The sequence below is a fragment of the Aedes aegypti genome, chromosome 1 (genome assembly GCF_002204515.2).
Source record: "Aedes aegypti strain LVP_AGWG chromosome 1, AaegL5.0 Primary Assembly, whole genome shotgun sequence".
NCBI classification, from domain to species: Eukaryota; Metazoa; Arthropoda; class Insecta; order Diptera; family Culicidae; genus Aedes; species Aedes aegypti.
Window position 1 is genome coordinate 188,836,926 of NC_035107.1, and position 24,091 is coordinate 188,861,016.

Here is a 24,091-nt window from a genome sequence, read left to right on the forward strand (position 1 = left end):
GGAGTTCGAATTTCCTGCTACGATATCGGCAAAGGATTTACCGTGGGTAGATACATTCGAAATTGAAAGATTCGAACGGCTACCCGACGGATTAAAATTAGTTTGTGAATGAGCATGATTATGATCTTCCTGATGGGTATGATTCATGATCAAGCGATCGTTAACTGAAAAATGAGCATTGTTCGATACTCTACCAGGCAAATTCCGGAAACGACCGTTATCGTAACGGATTTTATCCTTCATCTGCCTGGCACGAGCCTCAATGACCCTTTTGCGTGAAGGACAATTCCAAAAATTGGACTTATGGTTAGCCCCGCAATTACAGCATATGAATTTGGTGGTATCTTCCTTCACTGGACAGACGTCTTTGGCGTGAGAAGAACCTCCGCAAATCATGCATTTAGCTTCTTCTTCTTCTTTCTGGCGTTACGTCCCCACTGGGACAAAGCCTGCTTCTCAGCTTAGTGTTCTCATGAGCACTTCCACAGTTATTAACTGAGAGCTTACTATGCCAATGACCATTTTTTCATGCGTATATCGTGTGTCAGGTACGAAGATACTGTATGCCCTGGGAAATCGAGAAAATTTCCAACCCGAATAGATCCTCGACCGGTGGGATTCGAACCCACGACCCTCAGCTTGGTCTTGCTGAATAGCTGTGCGTTTACCGCTTCGGCTATCTGGGCCCCCATGCATTTAGCATCCATGCGACAATTTTTTGTACCATGACCCCACTTTTGGCACCGACGGCACTGAGTGGGGTTCTGGTAATTTCCTCCAGGTTTCTGGAAATGTTCCCATGTCACATGGACATCAAACAAAAGTTTTGCTTTTTCTAAAGCTTTAATATTATTTAGTTCTTTTTTGTTAAAGTGAACTAAATAAAATTCTTGAGAAAGCCCTTTCCGAACAATGCCAGATTGGGTTCTCTTTTTCATAATGATTACTTGGACTGGGGAAAATCCAAGTATATCATTTATTCCATTTTTGATCTCTTCAAGTGATTTATAGTCACTTGAGAGACCTTTCAAGACAACTTTGAACAAACGTTCAGTTTTGTCGTCATAAGTTAAAAATTTGTGCTTCTTCTCTTCAAGATGTTTGAGAAGAAGTTCACGATCTTTAAGAGTTTCCGGCAAAACGCGACAGTCTCCTTTCTTTGCGATTTGGAAGGAAACCTTGATTCCCCTAATGGAGTTCAAGATCTCCTGCCTAAATCCCCCAAATTCGGAACAACTGACCACGATAGGCGGCACTCTTTGCTTCCTCACTAGAATCAAAGAGCCTGGGCTAGAGGCTGCTTCGATTTGGTGTTCGGAAAATTTGTCTAGAGCATCGAACTGATTGCTCATTTCTATACAATTATTCATTTCACCCTTGGAAGAAAGTTCGCATTCCGGGGAAACGTCCTTTCTTCCATTCTTGCCACGTGTAGTGACAGTTTTAAAACCCACTTTTTTGGAAGGAAGTAGTGAATTCAGAGATTCACCCTTCCTTTTGTTTGTTGTTGATACCATGTTTAGTTAATAAACGAAAAAAGATGTGACCTTCGAGAGGTTTTTTCCCAAGACGGTGTCCAAGAAGGATTACCACCGCTAGCTTTCGCCAACGGGTCCAACGAAAAATCGAAGGCACGGGTCCAAACAAGGATCGTAAAGGGATCAATAGTAGAAAAATAGTACTGAAAAGTACTGTTTTAGTAGCACTGAAAAGTACCGTTTTTAATTTTAGCACTGAAAAGTACTGTTTTATTGCTTTAGGTAGTTTTTAAGAAAACTTCCAAGAGCAGAGAGAATTCGTGTACGCACAGCACGAAGGTACGATGCGCACTGGTATTTTAAAAGTAATACTGAACTTTACGTGATAATTGTGACATCCAAAATTCTCGGATTTCTTTTGGAATTCCGGAATATCTGAAGAAATTTTAGGATTCCGATAGACATTCTAGATTTGCTATCATAATTCTGGGATTATTCAAGCTATTCTGAGATTCTTGTGGAAAAAATCCGGTATTTGATTCGGTTATTGATCTTTTGAAATTATTTTGGTATCTTTAAGGGTTTTCTGTAAGAATCCATGAGATTTTCGGGTTTTACATCAGAATCTCAGTACTGATATCTGAAAAATCTAGTAATTTCGTAATTAAATGTTGATGTAATCTAAAGATATCTCCGTTGGGTACAGATGTTTAGCTGAAATTCCAATACTCTCAGAAAAATCTTTATTGTCAAATCACCATAAAATTCACTTGCACATAAAGGTAATGCCATATTTATCGCAAATTCACACCACAAATCATTAAAAATCACCTAAATGAATTTGTGTCCATGCTCGATTACGCAATGTTTATCATGAATGCAATAATATTCATAATTTAACATTATGTGTCACGTGAATAAGAGACAATTTTGGCATTCACTTTATATGCATTTTATTGTTGGTTTTACGCCGCACTTTGAATTGATTTTTTTAGCGTGCAACATCAGTTGACAGCTCACTGCTACCAGTATGTAGGGTAAACAGGTATAATACGCCCCCCTAAGGAAAAATTGCTCTAACGCAGTGGCAAATCCATTATTTCTATAGTTTTTGGTGTCAAAGTGTTAATTACTTAGTTAATCATGCTCTGCATGCAACTTTCTCTTGCCAGGTAGCTTCTCAAACGAGTACAAGACGTTTTCTGCAAACGGTCCAAATCTTGACGTTTCAAAACAAACCGGGCAATATGCCCTTCCTGTAGAAAAAGTTCCGCAGCGTTGCAGAAATGTTTCCAAGGAGAATTCCACCACTTGCTAAGCTTAAAAGGGTTCATTAGCAGTCGTCCTCCCGTAAAAGTTTTTGTTATAAGTACAATAGTAAAGGATGGGCTCCATTTACAACGAGGCTTGCCTATCGGACCCAAAATTTTACGCCAAAAAGCTGATTTTCAATATTTTTGGTATTTCTATTGGTTGTTTATACTTCCCAAAGATCTTATATGCGCAACATCATTTTTTGACGGTAATTTAAGATATGTAATCATATTTACGTGTTAAAGAAGCCTCAATCCCTTGAAAATGAAGTGGGGCGTATTGCCCGGTTGGGGCGCATTATACCAATTTTCCCTAGTACCAAGGATGGGGGGCGGCTGTCAAATTGGAGTAAACTTGAAAAGCCGACCATCCAAATCCAGAACCAGTTTTAAGGCTTAACGCAGAAAAGTGAACATAATTTTTTACATTATTTTAGCTAATCAATGCGCTTGAAAGATATTGTTTGAAATCAGTTAAATGCTTCGTACTACTGCAGGATGCTATTGTTGATTTTGTCAGAATATTCAGTTGAATGCACAAAATAGATGTTTTTGATAAAATCGATTACGCCTTTACCACTATTTGATCGTCATATTGTATGGCTGTTTACATTTCAGAGCCAGCGAAACGTTTGGGTAGCGAGAGATAGCTGCCAGTACCTTCTTTGTGTAGTACAAGCTCATGTTCGAAAGCAGTACGTACTACATGTTAGAATGTTTTTTATTCATTCCAAAAGTGTAGTAAACTTTGTGGATTTTGTTCTTGAATAGATGTTAGATTAGTGCGGTTCAAATTTTAAAAATGTTCGAAAATCTATTCTCCCATATGCTCTTTACCATCCTTATCATAAAAATAGAGTTCTGTGAAATTTTCAGCTTTCTAGGTGGTGATTTAAAGGTGGCCCAAAGACGATGTAGGTTTATATGGAAATTACTATGGAGAAATTTTGAGAAATGTCCCAAACACGTCAATACTTTAAGGTGAAACATCTCGGAATCCAAAGATGGCCGGCACAATGGCCGACTTCTCCCCCTACTCACGTTTTTAAAGGCACAAAACTGGAGAAATAGTTGGCAAACGTTCCTGATCTTCTTATTTTAAGCTTTCTGCTAGTGCACAAAGCCAAAATAAAAAGTTCACTGTTGTTGGATGCATTCTTCGCAAGATTTGTGCCTTTGAAGTTTCAGTGCAATCTTAAGAGTTGATTCCAAACTGTATCACCTTAAATCACCACCTAGAAAGCTGAAAATTTCACAATGCTCTATTTTTATGGTAAGGATGGTAAGGAGCATATGGGAGATTAGATTTTTAAACATTTTTAAAATTTGAATCGTCCTAATGTTACATCTAGTAAAATTAAACGCCTTTTATTCATACCACCCAGAATTATTTTCGGGCCCAGATAGCCGTAGCGGTAAACGCGCAGCTATTCAGCAAGACCAAGCTGAGGGTCGTGGGTTCGAATCCCACCGGTCGAGGATCTTTTCGGGTTGGAAATTTTCTCGACTTCCCAGGGCATAAAGTATCTTCGTACCTGCCACACGATATACGCATGCAAAAATGGTCATTGGCACAGTAAGCTCTCAGTTAATAACTGTGGAAGAGCTCATAAGAACACTAAGCTGAGAAGTAGGCCCGTACGATCCGAATAGCCTATTGGGTTCCATGGCCTCGATTAGTCCGGGCCATCGATCACCTCACATGTTGCACTGGAGCGGCCAGTGCCTTCTGTCATCACAGTGTCTGGGTATTTTCAGCAGGGAGGCCATGCTAGGGTTGACATAGTCCTTCATGGAGTACTATCTATGTTCAGAGCCGGATCGGCGCAAGTCAGGTAATGGCATCTGAGCTTAATCCCGCCGAGATGGAACAACCAGGCGACGGATTTGGAACTTACTCCAAGGTATGCCACAGTTTTGCAGGACGGCGGCACTCTACGTCATTATATCTTATTCGCCGTTTCCAGCCAGTGTCACCCGACCTGACTAAGGAAGTAGAATATCATCGCTGTCAGACTCAACGCATATTATCCAATACATATACCGTTACTTCTGCTTAGTCGTGCGCTGCCAGTGTACATACATTATTGGGGCCGTATTGGCGTTAATCCTAATGTGCCGCTTGGCACTTCTGTCAGTTTGGGTCAGACTTTCAGTCAGTTCGAAGCTTTTATGAAGAAAGTTGCAGTAGAAACATGTACATTTTAAGATTTTTTTGTAGGAAATTTATGTATAAATTTACTGTACCTTACCCCTGAGTGCGATTTATGAAGCCCAAGCAAGCGAGTTTGGTTTGTGCGTCGCCGGAATGATTTTTTTTCTCTCGGTTTTTGTAATTGCTGTTCAGTGCTTTGTGACGGGGAACCAAGCAGAATTCGGTGAATTTGTTCCAATATGAACCAACACCCTAAAATAATTCATATGTGCCAGAACGTCTATCAAACGTATTCTATGGCCTTTCCCATCCCATTAACATTCCAAAATATTCCGTAACACCTATGAGAGGTCGTAGTGTTCTCTGCATCTTTCTTAAGTAGGTGTTCAATTAATCATTCCTTTCAATTCCTCAGCATTCGCAAGGACGTGGCCAGGACAGCTCTCGACTGTTGGAGGATGCGTCAACCTTATCTAAGAGTCAAGAGTTAGTCCCAAATCTCTGACTTTGGAAACGGACGGCAATGAGGCAAGCCTCATACAACGGTTTAGGGCTTTACCACCTACGAATTTGTGAGAATTGCTCAATGCTAATGCTATGTTTACTTTACCCTTGCATGTATCTGCAAAATATTCAGTTTTTATGGTTTGAAGAATTCGTTTTAAATAAGAGATAATTTAAGCTTACGTATAAATTATACAATTTCCAGAACATTTTCCATATTTTTTCACTGTTGTTCCCAAATTATCACATATTTTACAGTTATATTACTGTTGGCCCCCTTTTAAAGTATTAAACGCTTAAAATTTGACAAAATATTCACCAAGTAGATATCAAAAAGGATATGAGAAATGATAGCTTTTTTTGATAATAGATTTTTTTTTCACCGTTGTCGTATTCTTTCAAAATCAAACACTTTTTTCATGGCGTCACCAAGTAATATATGTATTTTTTCCAAATTATTTTTTTTCACCTCGCGCGAACTGTACTCAACCGTCCGCGTCAAAAATCGTTATTAGACTGAGGAGCATGCGCAACGACATCGATCAGTCTTACTGCGTCACACACCCCTGTCTCTTTTCCTCCTTCACTTCGCATCATTCCATTCCATTCAGTATCAGTGCCAGTCATAGTGTCAATCGACGTATTTCTCTTCCGCATCCATTCAGCTCAACCCCTCTGTCTCGGAGCGGAAACTCTCCGCTTCCGTTCTCGTTCTTCGCATCGTTCGCATACATTCTCGTGTTCTGTTCACTTGCGCTGGAAGCGAATGCAAAACTTACGATTACACTGAACGAAATGTTCTAGAGATTGAAATATGCAAAGTTTTCTTTTAGCGACAAACTTAATAATTTTGTTTCCTTACGATAGAATTATTTTTATTTTCTAATTTACTCTATAATACTACATTCGCTCTCTTCTATACTCTTCGTATGATTGATACATAAACTGCTGTCATATATCTCTGCTACAAAAGTGTTAATATATATTTTTTTATATATCTCCTTCATTTTAAACTTATTATTTGATTTAAACAATAATTAACAAAACAATCATTCTATACGAATGAAACGCATGCAGTATCCCAACGTTTTGTTACAAAATCTTGCTCCAAATATATACATAAATACATGTGGATACATATGGATTTAACTATTTTCAAGAAAAATTGCGTGAACGATAATAATTGTTCAATCGTGTACAATCAGAACATAAAATTTGAAATTCATTCATTCTAATTATTTGTATCTATTATAAGTCTTAAACTCTTCGTTTTATCTTGTCAATTGTTGCATCTTTGACTTTTATTATTGTCAAGATTTGGTAATTTTATAGACATTATTGATGTTTGAAACTGTCCTTACGTGAACTTATTTAATTCAATTGTAATACCTTATTACTATGTTTCATAATTTATTTAACTGCAAAAATCGATTACATTAATAATTATTTATTCGAATATTTGATGAAAATACTATGAGAAACATGATCATCATAATATGCATCAGCAAAACTGTCCTATTTATATCAGACTTTTATTTGTTATTATATAAATTCAACTAAACAAAACATACTCATCGAAAAGTATCATCATTAGTTCATCTTATAAAACCATTATTGCCAAAATAATATCGTCTTCCGCATTATATTGTGTTTTCCGTGTTTTTTTTTTTTTTTATTTTCACATTTTGCTACAATCAAATTTAATCAATCTTTCATCGACTGAAAATCATTGAAATACAATTTAAATACAATTCAAAACAATTTAATATTATGTTACACAACACTGTTTTGCTTTTTTAATGTTTTATTTTTTTATCTTACAATTTTGGTCAAGTTCCTATTTTCGTGAAAACAACTGTGGCTTTTTTTTCGTACCTGTGTAACTTAACTGAAATTAACTGCATAAATATAACTATTCAATTTTTAAATACAAAATATAATATTGTTCAGTATAATGTTTTAACTCTGTAGTAAACATTGACCTTTAGTTTTGATAAAAGAAAAGACAAGATCAAAAATTCATGATTCATTTTCTATGTAGGTATTTATATATAGAGTTGTTTTTAATGCTTCGTATATTTTTTTATTTTTCAAATTAACCTTTGATAATATTTTCACAATAAATACTAGATTATTACATAATTCGATTCATCTCAATATTCTTAACAATGAACGTTTTCAATAACATATTTTAATGAGAATTTCTTTAGTGTTTTTTTTATGAAGACAACTTTTTTTACCAACATTTCTATACATCGTAATAATATGTTTCAAACTCAGATTAAACCTCGAGGAATCATTTGTTTTTGTTAAACGAACACTGGTACATTATTATCGGAGTAGTTTATTCACTTTATGAATTTTGAGCACTTAAATGTATCACCTTCGAATTTTAAAACATCCGTTTTTTTTTTTGCTATTCAATATTACTGTGATTTCCGAAGAAGTTCAAAAACCATTTTTTTTTGCACAATCAACATTTAAGAGTTTCCCACCCTTCATTTCCATAATACATTTTCTGTTCTTATAATATGTATCATATTTCTTGTCATATATTTTTTTAATAATATTTATCAAATTTACGAATAATAAGCCAGATAATTTCCAATAACCTACTCATTGAATGAATTTTCATGTTCTATATCTTAAGAAGCCCCTGAAAAATCTATCCAGTAAAAACAGTTAATTTACTATCAAATTTATACAAATTTTACATTTTCTATATCACAATACTAGCTAGTTTTCATCACTTCTCTTAGATGGAGCTGACCACGCTCCTGAAAATCCGTCTAGTAACCAAACCAGAACAACAAATTTTACAGGTTCAAAATACAAATAAGTATTACTAACTGATTTTCATCACTACTCTTGACTCATGATAAATTTTCGCGACAAATGAGTTTTAAATGTTCTAAATCTCACAAACTAGCTGATTTTCATTACTTCTTTCGAATATTGAAAATATTTCAATTTTTTTCAAATTCTTATCAATTTTCTAGATAAAAGGTTTTTTTTATGTTCTATTTCTCAATAGGTTCTGTTTGATTTTGATCACTTCTTTTGGATGCAGCTAACCAGGCTCCTAAAAATCCCTCCAGTTACACAGCCAGACAACCTGCAATCAACTTTCTCAACAAACATATGTTACATGTTCTATACCTCAATAAGTAATACTAGCTGGTTTTCATCACTTCTCTTAGATGGAGCTGACCAGGCTCTTGAAAAATTCCGTCAAGTAATAAAACCAAAAAAAAAAAAAAAAAAATTGATCATTTTTATTCACCAAACAAATTTTACATGTTCAATATTTTAATAGTTAATACTAGCTGGTTTTCATAACTTCTCTGGATGGAGCTGACCAGGCTCCTGGAAAATTCCATCAGGTAATAAAACCAAAAAAGTTTTTGATCAGTTTTCTTAACAAACGAATTTACATGTTCTATGTTTAAATAGGTAATACTAGCTGGTTTTCATCACTTCTCTTGGATGGGACTGACCAGGCTCCTGAGAAATTCCGTCAAGTAACAAAACCAAAAAAATTCTAATCAGTTGTCTCAACAAACGAATTTTACATGTTATGCATTCAAAAGGTTATACTCTCTGGTTTTTATCACTTCTTTTTGGATGGAGCTGACCAGGCTCCTGAAAAATTCCGTCAAGTAATAAAACCAAAAAAAGTTTTTTTGATCAGTTTTCTCAACAAACGATTTTACATGTTCTATATTTAAATAGGTAATACTAGCTGGTTTTCATCACTTCTCTGGATGGAGCTGACCAGGCTCCTGAGAAATTCCGTCAAGTAACAAAACCAGAAAATTTCTAAACAGTTGTCTCAACAAACGAATTTTACATGTTATACATTTAAAAAGGTAATACTATCTGGTTTTCATCACTTCTTTTGGATGGAGCTGACCAGGCTCCTGTGAAATTCCGTCAAGTAACAAAACCAAAAAAAATCTAATCAGTTGTCTCAACAAACGAATTTTACATGTTATACATTCAAAAGGTAATACTCTCTGGTTTTCATCACTTCTTTTTGGATGGAGCTGACCAGGCTCCTGAAAAATTCCGTCAAGTAATAAAACCAAAAAAGTTTTTTGATCAGTTTTCTCAATAAACGATTTTACATGTTCTATATTTAAATAGGTAATACTAGCTGGTTTTCATCACTTCTCTGGATGGAGCTGACCAGGCTCCTGAAAAATTCCGTCAAGTAACAAAACCAGAAAATTTCTAATCAGTTGTCTCAACAAACGAATTTTACATGTTATACATTTAAAAAGGTAATACTATCTGATTTTCATCACTTCTTTTGGATGGAGCTGACCAGGCTCCTGAGAAATTCCGTCAAGTAACAAAACCAAAAAATTTCTAATCAGTTGTCTCAACAAACGAATTTTACATGTTATACATTCAAAAGGTTATACTCTCTGGTTTTTATCACTTCTTTTTGGATGGAGCTGACCAGGCTCCTGAAAAATTCCGTCAAGTAACAAAACCAGAAAATTTCTAATCAGTTGTCTCAACAAACGAATTTTACATGTTATACATTTAAAAAGGTAATACTATCTGATTTTCATCACTTCTTTTGGATGGAGCTGACCAGGCTCCTGAGAAATTCCGTCAAGTAACAAAACCAAAAAATTTCTAATCAGTTGTCTCAACAAACGAATTTTACATGTTATACATTCAAAAGGTTATACTCTCTGGTTTTTATCACTTCTTTTTGGATGGAGCTGACCAGGCTCCTGAAAAATTCCGTCAAGTAATAAAACCAAAAAAAGTTTTTTGATCAGTTTTCTCAACAAACGAATTTTACATGTTCTATATTTAAATAGGTAATACTAGCTGGTTTTCATCACTTCTCTGGATGGAGCTGACCAGGCTCCTGAGAAATTCCGTCAAGTAACAAAACCAGAAAATTTCTAATCAGTTGTCTCAACAAACGAATTTTACATGTTATACATTTAAAAAGGTAATACTATCTGATTTTCATCACTTCTTTTGGATGGAGCTGACCAGGCTCCTGAGAAATTCCGTCAAGTAACAAAACCAAAAAATTTCTAATCAGTTGTCTCAACAAACGAATTTTACATGTTATACATTCATAAGGTTATACTCTCTGGTTTTTATCACTTCTTTTTGGATGGAGCTGACCAGGCTCCTGAAAAATTCCGTCAAGTAATAAAACCAAAAAAAGTTTTTTGATCAGTTTTCTCAACAAACGATTTTACATGTTCTATATTTAAATAGGTAATACTAGCTGGTTTTCATCACTTCTCTGGATGGAGCTGACCAGGCTCCTGAGAAATTCCGTCAAGTAACAAAACCAAAAAATGTCTAATCAGTTGTCTCAACAAACGAATTTTACATGTTATACATTTAAAAAGGTAATACTATCTGGTTTTCATCACTTTTTTTTTTGATGGAGCTGACCAGGCTCCTGAAAAATTCCGTCAAGTAATAAAACCAAAAATGTTTTTGATTTGTTTTCTCAACAAACGATTTTACATGCTCTATATTTTAATAGGTAATACTAGCTGGTTTTCATCACTTCTCTGGATGGAGCTGACCAGGCTCTTGAAAATTTCGTCAAGTAACAAAACCAGAAAATTTCTAATCAGTTGTCTCAACAAACAAATTTTACATGTTATACATTTAAAAAGGTAATACTTGCTGGTTTTCATCACTTCTTTTGGATGGAGCTCACCAGGCTCCTGAAAAATTCCGCCAAGTAATAAAACCAAAAAGATCAGTTTTCTCAACAACCAATTTTACATGTTCTATATTTAAATAGGAAATACTAGCTGGTTTTCAACACTTCCTTTGGATGGAGCTTACCAGGCTCCTGAAAAAAAAAAAACAGAACAAAATTCTAATCATTTTTTTCAACAAACGAATTTTACATGTTCTATATTTTAATATGCAATACTGGGTGGTTTTTATCACTTCTCTTGTGTGAAGCTGACCGGACACCTGAAAAATCTATCTAGCAGCAAACGAAATTTTAAGTTCTATTTTTCAAAAGAAATATCGATTTTCATCACTTCTTTTGAATGGAGCTGACCAGGCTCCTGAATAAATTCGTTAAGTAACAAAACCAGGAAACTTTCAATCAATTTTCTCTACAAACGGATTTTATATGTTCTATATAAGTAATACTAGCTGATTTTGATCACTTGTCTTGGATGGAGCTGACCAGACCTCTGAAAAATACCGTCAAGTTACAAAACTAGTAAACTTCCAATTACCTGTTTTTTTTTCAACGAACAAATTTTACATGTCCTATATCTCAATAAATAATACTAGCTGATTTTGATCACTTCTCTTTTATGGAGCTGACCAGGATTTTGAAAAACCCGTCAAGTAACAAAACCAGAGAAGTTACAATCAATTTACGTAAAATAAAACAATTTCAAAATTTTCAATAAATAATCCAAGCTGTTTTTCATCACTTCTCTTAGATCCGTCAACAAAATCAGAAAACTTCCAAATCAATATCTCAACAAACGAATTTAGCATGTTCTACATCTCATCAAGCCATACTATCTGATTTCTAGCACTTCTCTTTGATACGGTTAACCATCCTTTTGAAAATCTATAATGCAAAACCAGAAACTTTCCAATCAACTTTTAAAACAAACAAGTGTAACATGGTCTACGGTAACGCGCAATTCATTTATCTGTAGTTTTTCTTGCAGGACACCATATAATGAACAACAGCAAGTTGAAAAAATAAAGTCCCACGCATTTTTTCTTTTGAGTCTTAACCTCTCTCTTCATTCATAGTTATCTTTACAAACGCTCCAAATCTACTTCTTGGTGGCAGTAGCCCACTCGCTTTGCATTTTAATTATTTCCTTCAAATCTCATTTTTTTCGTCTAGCATATACAGAAATCACCTAATTTGAAATGTTAACAGTAGCCTACTCGCTTTGCTGATTCAATTCTTTATTTTAACTCTCTCGCTGCCTTATTAAGCATCATGCAGGAATCCGCTCATCTGCAGCGCTAGCAGCAGGGTTGCCAATATGCCAGATTAATCTGGCACTGCCAGACTTTTCATCGAGGAAAAGACAAAAAGACAAACTGCTCAATTTGCCAGACCTTTCCCTATGAAGCCAGACTTTGAAGCAGTAAACATTTTTTTAGGAATATCCTGAAAAATATGGCACTCTAAACACTTACAAGAGCGGTGTACAAACCAGGAAATAAATATGCTGGTATTGTAAACGAACAGCAATATTCAATAAGAATTGTATTTTTGTTTAATTTAGCTGCTTTTCATTATTATACGTTGATATATTGGCATTTAAAACTCATTTTTTTGTACACACTACTGCTCATTCACAACTTGACGGTTAGTAGTTCGAACTATTTTCAGATAAATTTTGGAGCGCAGTTCTCATTCATAAAGCGATTAAGATTTTTGTAAACAGACGCATGGCGAAACTTTTTGATGGTTCCATCGTTTGATCTAAACTTTTACAATCATGAGAATCCAAGTACCAGTATCTAAATCAAACATAAAGGACTCATTTGATAAATACCAAAGGTTATATACTAGAATGTTTTCCAATACAGCCTTATGTATTAAAAAAAAGGCCAATCTCAAGTTTCAGTGTTTTCTTCACTAAAATTCTGATTGAAGTGATATTAGGGTAACTTTTAGTTCATTTTCAGTTAATGGCGTATTATTTTTGTTTCGTGGTAATTTTTCATCTACTAGAATTTCTGAAAAAAGGTGTCTGCCAGATTTTGCAAGACTTTTTATTTTGAGCTCGCCATACATTTTCCAAAATGTACTGGCAACCCTGGCTAGCAGTAGCCCACTCGCTCTGCTGATTCAATTATTTATTAAAACTCTCGCTCAATTATTAAGCATCATGCAGGAATCCGCTCATCTGCAGTGCTAGCAGTAGCCCACTCGCTCTGGTGATTCAATTATTCATTCCAACTCTCGCTCTATTATTAAGCATCATGCAGGAATCCGCTCATCTGCAGTGCTAGCAGTAGCCCACTCGCTCTGCTGATTCAATTATTTATTCCAACTCTCGCTCTCTAACAAAATACTTTTTTTTTACAGTGTTTTCTCAAAGACATTCTCAAAAAAATTGCTGAAGTATTCTTCGTCAATGATAGATCTGCCCTTTCACATAATGCAAAGAATTCAAAGGCGATAGGCAGCTTATGATTGGTATTTTTTTGATATATATTTATATTTTTTTTTTTTACGATTATAAAGGAGTATTCTCATAAAATATATCACGATTCATGACATTCAAATCCGTCTTTTCAGCAGAAATATAAGAACAAGCAGAATAATATTTTATCTTGCTTCCGTTTCAGCTGCGGCATGACCACCCCGAATATCCTTTAACTATGTAAAAATTTAGATTTTAAATTTCGTAAATAAAAATCAATTTGCAAAATTTTTGCAATTTTACCTTCGATTTCTTGATACTTCTCCATTGTTCCCACTGAAAATCTTACCTCGAAATTTCAACCGCCATGTTCACTTTTACCTTTGATTACCAAATACTTCTCCACCGTTCTCACTAAACATCCTACCTCAACATTTCAAACGCCATGTATCCGATTTACTCCTCTGCTTTATTCACATCCGTCTTATAGCATTCCTTTCGTAGAAAAATAATCACATTTGAAATTCACACAATAATCAATAAAATAGTGCACAATTATATTGCCGATTGAAGTTAGTCACAAACAACACTAACGACTGCGCCATGTCGTATTCTTTCAAAATCAAACACTTTTTTCATGGCGTCACCAAGTAATATATGTATTTTTTCCAAATTATTTTTTTTCACCTCGCGCGAACTGTACTCAACCGTCCGCGTCAAAAATCGTTATTAGACTGAGGAGCATGCGCAACGACATCGATCAGTCTTACTGCGTCACACACCCCTGTCTCTTTTCCTCCTTCACTTCGCATCATTCCATTCCATTCAGTACCAGTGCCAGTCATAGTGTCAATCGACGTATTTCTCTTCCGCATCCATTCAGCTCAACCCCTCTGTCTCGGAGCGGAGACTCTCCGCTTCCGTTCTCGTTCTTCGCATCGTTCGCATACATTCTCGTGTTCTGTTCACTTGCGCTGGAAGCGAATGCAAAACTTACGATTACACTGAACGAAATGTTCTAGAGATTGAAATATGCAAAGTTTTCTTTTAGCGACAAACTTAATAATTTTGTTTCCTTACGATAGAATTATTTTTATTTTCTAATTTACTCTATAATACTACAACCGTAACTTGAATAATACCGAACAAAAACAATTCCATTTGACAAATAAATCATCGCCCTTCGACGTGAAGTGAGGGGAACGCGCAGAAATTAACTTACTAGCGTTTAATACACAAACAAGAGGAAGTTGACGCGAATACCGGCGAAGAAAAAAAAAAGACATTCGGAACAGAGAAAGCCATAAATTCTACAACCCTTTTAGCTCCCCCTTTGCGTGATGATTAGAATTTCGATTCAAAACTTTTTTTTTCCAGTAGCACTTCCATTCAACACCGCCAGTTGAAAATCATAAATCTTTACCACAATTGCAATAAATGAGCGTAGGATTTTTTTTAGCAGCTTAAAAATTTGTTATCAATTTCACAGAATTAGAACAGAAATTTGTTCTCATGGGTTGGAATGAAGCAACGGCAGATTTTTTTTCAGTGGTGGGAGTTGCTTTCTTAACAACTGGTGATAATTTATAGCGCTTCCACTGAAGGGGAAAAAGTTTTTCAATTTCAGTAATTAAGATCTATTTTAACCCAAGCAGATGCAAATGAAGATAGATTGAGATCCGGGCAGTACCGAATACATAAATTATTAACATTTTTCTATGAAGTCTTAAGATAATGTTGATCCGAAATGCAGCTTAGCTGCGTTACCAGGAAGAAAAAAAAAATACTTGTTATGTGTGGATTGAGGATGTGTGGTTTTAATCCTGGTCCAGTCGAGGATCTCTTCGGTTTGGAAATTTACTCATCATTCCAGGGCATATCTTCCTAGTGGCTATTTTTTCTTTTACATATCATATGGTAAGCAAAAAATATAATATGGCTTCAGAACAACTTAGTGTGGTTTTCAGTAAATTAAGAAGAATCCCCCTTACACAAAGACGATCAATCACGGCCGCCACTTTCAATAGAAGCTAATATTTGCAGCTGAATTATCAGCACTCCTCTTTAGCATCTTATTTGGTCTCAGGTTCCGAGAAGAAAGTGCTGAGATATTGGACACGCAGATATTAATCCGCTATTTTTATCCACTTCTTTCTGCTCGTTACCGTCTGCATTGGATATCTGGTTCAGGGGATTTTTAAACTAAAAATTGCAAGCTCATGATGATTTGGCTCGCTGACCAGCTCCGATAACCTTGATTATAATGTGAGTCGATGTGAGTCAATTGAACCCATTTTAGCTAAATGTATTCTTATTTGAAGAAATCATGAAATCATAATATTTTATGCTATCATGACGCAACGTTTCAAAAGTATCTATCTAATATCTGAGTCATATTGCCCTCTTCTGTTTCGTTTTTTTTTTGTATGAAACGCTAGTCAAAGAAATTGTCTTGCGATCTATAGTGAAAAACTTCCCATATGATTTAGTATTACACTGATATAATCGTATGAGAGCGAGAGAGGAGAGAATCTCCTTCGAGAGATATTCGAGCTGTGACATTGATGCATATTCACTTGAAGGGATCGTTTGGACTAATGCAGCCCACAGACGCTCAGACGGTTTGACCAACATCGACTCTGCCCCAGGTTTAAGCTCATGTTGGTGCTATGTTTGATCGTTTGTGATGCTGTTTTTCGAACTAGTCTTACAGTTTATTAAACCGATTCGATGGTTGGAGAATCGATCAGCCAAAATCAAACGAGTTTGATTTAGCTCAAACCACCGGTTGGTGGAGCCAAATGTTTGGCGAACTGATAGTATTGTCTGTAGGGATGTTGCACGAACTGCCGATGCAAATGGGTGGCAAGTCAAAATGCGTGATATCATGCAGAGTTGTCGTAATGGTTGTCTAGCAAACGTACGATGAGTTGTTTCTGAATATTCCACTAGCAATTTCCCACAATCTTCAACATATTTCTTTAGCAAATTCACCAGCAGTTCTACCTGTGATTCCGTCAAACGTTCAATAAGGAATTTCTCCAGGGATTGTACCAGGAATTCTTACAAGGAATGGATTTCATCGATAATTCCTTCGTGATTCCACCAGGTGTTCCTCCAAAAAAACAATCAAGTTTTTATTCAGTGATTTGAAATTCCTTTACGGATTCTATCAGGAGTTCCATCAGGAATATCATCAAGACTTCTTCCAGGGATTTCATCGGCAGATCCTATAAGAATTATATCAGGAGTTTTTCTAGGGAGTTCATCAAGATTTCCTCCAAAGATTCCATCAGGCGTTCCATGAAGAATATATTTAGAAAACCCTCCAAGGATCCCATCAGATGTTCCTATAGGCATTCTATCAAGAGTACATTTAGGGCTTTTATCAGAGCTCTTCTGGGGATTTCCTCCAGGTATGTCTTCAGTGATTCCATCTGGAATTCTTCAAGAGATTATATCAGGAGTTCTTCGAGGAATTCCATCAGAATTCCTTCTAGGGATATCATTAGGAATTGCACTAAGAGTTCTATATGAAATCTTATCAGGGTTACTCAATGGATAAGGAGTTCCTATAATGATTCCGCAAGGAGTTCTTCAGGGAATTTCATTAGGAGTTCCACCAATGATTTCTTCAGGATTGCCTTTTTGAATATCTTTAGGGATTCCTCCAAGGATTTCATCAGGAGTTTCTCAAGGGATTCGATCAGAAGTACTTTCGGGCTTCCATCTGAGTTCTTCTGGGGATTTCATCATGGATTCGTCCAGGGATTCCATCAAGAGTTCTTTCAGAGATTCTACCTGAAATTCCTCCAAAGATTCTAAAAAGAGTTCCACCACAGATTATATCAGAAATTCCTCGAGGAATTCCATCAATATTTCTTCTTGAAATATTATAAGGTGTTCCTCAAGGGATTCTATCAGGAGTTCCATCAGGAATATTATCAGGAATTCCTCCAGGGATTTCATCAGGAGTTCCTTAAGAGATTCCATCTGAAATTCATCTAATGATTTCATCAGGAATTCTTCCAATGATTCCATCAGGAGTTCCTTCAAGCATATCTTTAGGAATTCCTTCAGGGATTTAATCAAGAGTTCCTATTTGGATTCTATCAGGAGTACCTTTAGGGCTTACATCAGGAGTTTCTGCAGGGATTCCATCAAAAATTTCTACTAGGATTTCACCTGGAATACCTCAAGAAATTCCATCAGGATTTCTTCTAGCGATATCATAAAGAGTACCTCAAGAGATTCTACAAGGAGTACCATCAATAATCTTCTCAGGATTTCCTTCAGGGATTTCATCAAGAGTTTCTATAGGGATTCTAAAAGGAGTTTATCTATAGATTACATCAGATGATCTTTCATAGATTTCACCTGGAACTCCCCCTTTGATTACATCAGAAATTATTATTATTTTGGGAATTACTTCAGAACTTCTTTTAGGGATTTCATCAGCAGTTCCTTCAGGGATTTCATCAGCATTTTATAGATATTCCACCTGGAATTCCGCCAGGAATTCTATTGAAAGTTTCTGTAGGGATTCTATCAGGAGTTCCCCTGAGTCTTTCAACAGGAGCCCTTGTTGGGATTTCATCAAGAGTTCCCAAAAGATTCCATCAGGCGTTCGTATAGGGATTCAATTAGAAGTTCTTCAAAGGATTACCAATAGTTCCTCCAGTGATTTTATCAGGACTTCACCTGGAATTCTTATAGGGGTTCTTTAAGAAGTTTCTCTAAGGATTCCATCAGGTTTTACTTCGGAGATTGCCCCTGGAATTCCTCTAGAGATCCTCCAGGATTTTTTCTTGGGATTTTATAAGGAGTGCCGCCAGGCATATTATCACGAATCCCTCCAGGGATTTCATCACACGTTCCAATATGCATACCATCAGGTTTTGAAAACAAAAATCACTTTTATATGAAAATCCATCAAGTATTATTTAGGTATTACAATTCCTGATCTAGTTATCAACTTGGTATTTGTAGAATATGCATAAGGTATTATTTGAGGTATTTTACCTCTTATGTAGGGCTCATTCATACCTCATTCAGGTTGTAAGTATTGGAAATTATCTGGTATGGAACACCTCAATTTGGTATTCAGTACTTATTTTCTTCTGCTCGGGAGGGATTACATCAGAAGTTCTTCTAGGGACTACAGAAGGAGTTCCAGGGACTCCAGCAGGAGTTTTTCTAGAGTTTTTTTTTCAGGAATTTCTCCAGAATTTACATTAGCGGTTCGTTCTGAGTTTCTACCTGGAATTCTACCAAAAGTATCTCTAATCAACCCATCAGGAGTTCCTCCAGAGATTATATCAGAAGTTCTTCCAAGGATTCTATCAGAAACTTCTCTAGCGATTTCATCAGAAGTTTTTCAATAGATTTCATTGAGATCATTCTTCCAGGGGTTTCTCTAGCAAATTCTTCAAGAGATCCTCTCTTCTCCAGGAACTCTTCAAGAGAGTCCTCTCTGAATTCCTGAAGGGGATTTCTCCCGGAATGAATCAAGGGATGCCTCTCGAAATTTCTCAAGCAATTAAGCCTTAGGGATAGTACGAAAATTTTGTAAGGCTTGTCACGCTTGGCTCGACAACCTCCCCCCCCCCCTTGGAGCGTGACGTAATTTGTGCATGACCCTTTAAGAAATTTCTCCCGAAATATGTCTAACAAATTCCTCCAGGGATTTTACTAGAAATTTGAAATAAGGTTTTCATTACCTGAATTACTCAAGAGATTCCTTCCAAAATTGCTCAAATGAATTTCTCCCGAATTTCAAAAGGAATCAATCCCGGGATTCATCCGGATTTTTTCAAGGAATTCCTCACGGAATATCTTCAGGAATTCCTCCAGTTCCTGTTGTACTTAGTACAACAGTTGCGATTTATATGCTATCATTTTGCACCATGGATATCTATCGACACCAAACCAAAATGTATTCCTCAAGAATCTCCTTAAGAACAATACTCGATAGTTTCTGTTTACAGTATGGCCCTTTATAATGTGATGAAATCAACAAATGCACATGGAAGTCGCATTATAATGAACGCACTACATATGGTTCGAGTTAACCATAGATTAAAATTGGTATATCTCAAAATCTAGATAATTTAGAAACTTCGAGTCTTTAGTAAAGATGTTCTGGAGGTGTAGCGCTATCTGATGGTACCTTTTATAATTCGAAATTTGACCACTAGGTGGCACTAGTGGGCATGGAAATTTTTCTTTTGTTCTGCAGATATTTTAGGATCCTGACCATTTAGATGGATGGCGTCTTGGGCAAAGTTGTTTAGTAAGTTAAGGACCATCATTGTTCGAGATAGTTGATTCAAAATTGTGCCACTAGGCGGCGCTAAGGAGCGTGAAACTTTTTTTTTGCAGATATCTCAGGATCTTGATCACTTAGAAAGATAGCGTCTTCGGCAAAGCTGGTCAGTACCTCAAAGGCTATCGTTATTTGAGCTAAGAAATAGGCGGCGCAAGTGAGCAAGTATTTTTTTGTTGTGCGGATACTGCAGGATCTTGGCTTTTTAGACAGGCACCTTCGGAAAAGTTGTTCAGAAGCTCAGGAACTATCATTATTTTACAAAATCTCGAACTTCTAGGATTAAACAAAGAAAGAATTTGAGCTACTGAACAACTCTGCCAAAGACGCCATCTTTCTAACCCGAGCAGAAGAAAATAATTGCTGAATACCAAATTGAGGTGTTCCATACCAGATAATTTTCAATACTTACAACCTGAATGAGGTTTAAATGAGCCCTTTAAAAGAGGTAAAATACCTCAAATAATACCTTATGCATATTCTACAAATACCAAGCTGATAACTAGATCAGGTATTGTAATACCTAAATAATACTTGGTGGATTATCATATAAAGTGAATTTTTCAAATACCTCGAATACCAAAATGAAGAATTTTCAATTGTTTTAAACATTTTTTCAAATACCATTATAATACCAAAATTAGGTATTGACAACTGAATCATACCTAATTATGGTATGATACCAAAATGTGGTATGCATAAGTTATTGCGAGTCTTTCCTTCTCGGGAAGTGATCAGGCTCCTGAGGTATTTGCGAAACAAATGTTTTATGCTCACTAGCGCCGTCTAGTGCCAAATCCCGAATTTCTTGGCTAACATTATGATAGCCCTTGAGCTACTGAACAATTTTGCCTAAGACGTCATATTTCTGAGTGGTTAGATTCCTGAGATATTCACATAACCAAAGGTGTTGTACAAAGTGTTACAAAAATTCGTGCGACGACCGAAAATTGATTGTAGAAGCCCAGTGAACATGTTTGAGTAGAAATAATATGTTTGATTACACTCAAAATTTATTTCACTTAAAACATTGATATTCATAATTTAATGTTCACTTACCTGCTTTAAAGAAAATTATGTTGAAAAAAGTCAATGTCAACGCTACGAATTTTCATTTACAGGCAAACCATCTCATGAAATATTGTTGTTCGTAGTTTCTTAGATTGCATACATTTTGAGTGTAATCAAAATTCTTTTTTTACTAAATAATACATTATAATGTTCAGTTGGCTTCTACAATTAATTTAATGTCAAAAAAACTACATGTCATTGATTTAGAGGCATAAATTAAAAAAATGGGATTATTCATAGGTTTTTTAAGTATAAGAAATTATGAGGGCTCGGTTCTTATGTGAGATAAATTTTGAGTGTAATCAAAAATTTCCATTACTTCTTAAACATATTTACTTGACTTGAACAGTTTTATGTTGAAAAAACTACTAACAATCGATTTGAGTTATTATTTACAAGCATATATGTTTATGGAGCAGAGGTTTACGTAGTCTCTTAAGGAAAATAAATTTTGAGTGCAATCACAAGTCTCTATATTTACTTGAACATGTTCACCCAACTTCTATAGGCCAATTTATTTCAAAGAAAAGGTACGTGATATCGCTTTGAATTTTGATTTACAGGCAACCTATCACATGAGATAGGGTTTCTCGTAGTTTCTTAGATTAAATAAATTTAAAGTGTTAGAAGAACATATATATTACTTCTCAAAAAAGTACACTTAACTTCTATATGTATTTTCACGCCAAAAAACTATTTGTCATTGCTTAGAATTTCGATTTACAGACAAACAGACTCATAAAATAGGAGTTTTTGCTGTTTCTTAGGTAAAATGAATTTTGGGTATAATTAAAAAAATATATTTCTACTCAATAATGTTCACTCGACTTCTGCAATCAGAGTAAGGTAAAAAAAATACATATTTGATATGGATTTAGTGACAAATAAGTGAATTCACAACGAAAAAAATAAATGTGATTATTTCTTCACAAGTGTAAATGTCCATTGAACAAGGTTTGCTGTAGTTTTTCGGGTAGAATAAATTTTTAGTGTAATAAAAAAATAGTATAACTGTTCAAATATGTTATTTTCACTTCTACAATAAGTTTTATGTTAAAAAATTGATGTCTTATCGATTTGAATTTTTATTCACAAGCTTATTGAACGGGGTTTTACGTAGTTTCTTGGGCTAAATAAATTTTGAGTGTAATCAGAAACATATATTTCTACTTGAAAATGTTCATCTAACTTCTATAAGCAAATTTATTTCGAAAAATCTACATGTCATCGCATTGAATATTGATTTTCAGGCAAACATGCTCATAAACCTTATCGTAGTTTCTTAGGTTATATAAATTTGAAATGTTATAAGAAAATGTGTATTTCTTTTCAAACGTGTTCATTTAACTTCTATTAGCAAGTAAGGGGCCCAGATAGCCGTAGCGGTTAACGCGCAGTTATTTAGCATGACCAAGCTGAGGGTCGTGGGTTCGAATCCCACCGGTCGAGCATCTTTTCGGGTTGGAAATTTTCTCGACTTCCCAGGGCATAGAGTATCTTCGTACCTACCACACGATATACACATGCAAAAATGGTCATTGGCACAGTAAGCTCCCAGTTAATAACTGTGGAAGTGCTCATAAGAACACTAAGCTGAGAAGCAGGCTCTGTCCCAGTTGGAACGTAACGCCAGAAAGAAGAAGAAGAAGCAAGTTCATGCAAAAAAACACTTGTGATTGCTTTGGATTTCAAATTACAGGCAAACAGACTCATGAAATAAGGTTTTTAGTAGTTTTTAAGTAAAATAAATTTTAAGTGTAATCAGAAGTTTCTTTTCTTATTCAAACAGCTTCACTCGTCTTCTGATTTTATGTCGAACAAAAAACTACATGTATTAGCTTTGAATTTTAAGCTACAGACAAACAAGTGAAAAAAATAACTTTCTAAAATTTTGAGCGATTTTTTAATGGAATCCCCTTACGTCTGGTTTTCCCAGCTACGACCCTGTTTAGTATTTTTCTATTGAAGATCTACCCTAGAAGTGTTGAATCGTGGAACAAAATTTAAAATTGATTGCATAGCGGCATCGAAATATTTGTTTATGGGCTTAGTAAACATTCCAAATGGTAGCTCTTCATTCTCCATTTGCCTTGCTACGACTCTGTTTGATATTTTTACCTGCAATACTGGTGTTGAATGTTTCCAACGGTGAAATAAAATTATAATGTTTTTGTCCGATGACTGAGGTATGAGCTGTGAACCATTGTAACGATGTTTTTTTTTTTCTGCGGTTGATCATCTTTGCTGAGCCCCCTACGGAACGTCTACCATCCTACGACCATGTAAGTTATTTTTCTGTAAGCGTTTGACCACAACGTTTTCGTTAAAGAAAAACTTCCAGCATTTAGATAGTTATGATTTTTCGAGAAATCCGTGTAACGCTGTTTTTTTTTCTCACAGTAGGGTGACAATTATTGGGGCGATTCAAATATGACGTCCATCATTTTTCGGGATTTCTAGAAAACCCCTCCCCCCTGTCACGCTTTTTTCCAATACCTAATACATGCACTGTCACACTTTCTTGGATACCCCCCCCTCCCCTAAATTATGGACGTCATTTTTGGATGACCCCTTACGTCAGGTAAATAGGGAGTTGCATACTTCTAGGCGCTTAAAGTCATCTGAAAATTTCTAAGTATTCGGATATAAAGCCTTATATATTTTCGATTCCAACGAAAATAGATCCGGTATGAAGTACCATACTAATACTTTTTACTTGCGCATTGATTTTTCTTAACTTAGTAATAGAAATTATGTTATTTTGTTAAATATGTTTTTGGTCCTACGCTACCAAAGTTACTCGCATTGTCAAAGATACCCCGTTTTACGGTAATTATGTAGATTCTTACCTTTCGCTATCCCTACAGTGATTCTTCCAATTGTTGGTTTGTTGTTTTTGTTGATGATAAACAGTTCACGCAGCAGCGGAAAAATGAGGACGATTGCCGCTGAGTCGCGTCAGTTTGGGAGAGCCTTAAACTTCATCTATCTCAATGAAAACCTCATCAATGGCCTGGATAAAGCCAATGCAGTTTACAAAAAAAATCCCCTTCAGATATCACACAAGTCTGATCAACAACGCTATTGTACTCAGAACCTGT

At 35.5% G+C, this 24,091-nt stretch overlaps 1 protein-coding gene across 2 annotated transcripts in view; it reads left to right on the forward strand.

Annotated features, from left to right (window-relative positions):
* Nucleotides 1–24,091, forward strand: part of LOC110679707 (serine protease 7-like) — a 58,920-nt gene that overhangs the window by 18,415 nt on the left and 16,414 nt on the right. The window lies entirely within an intron of this gene.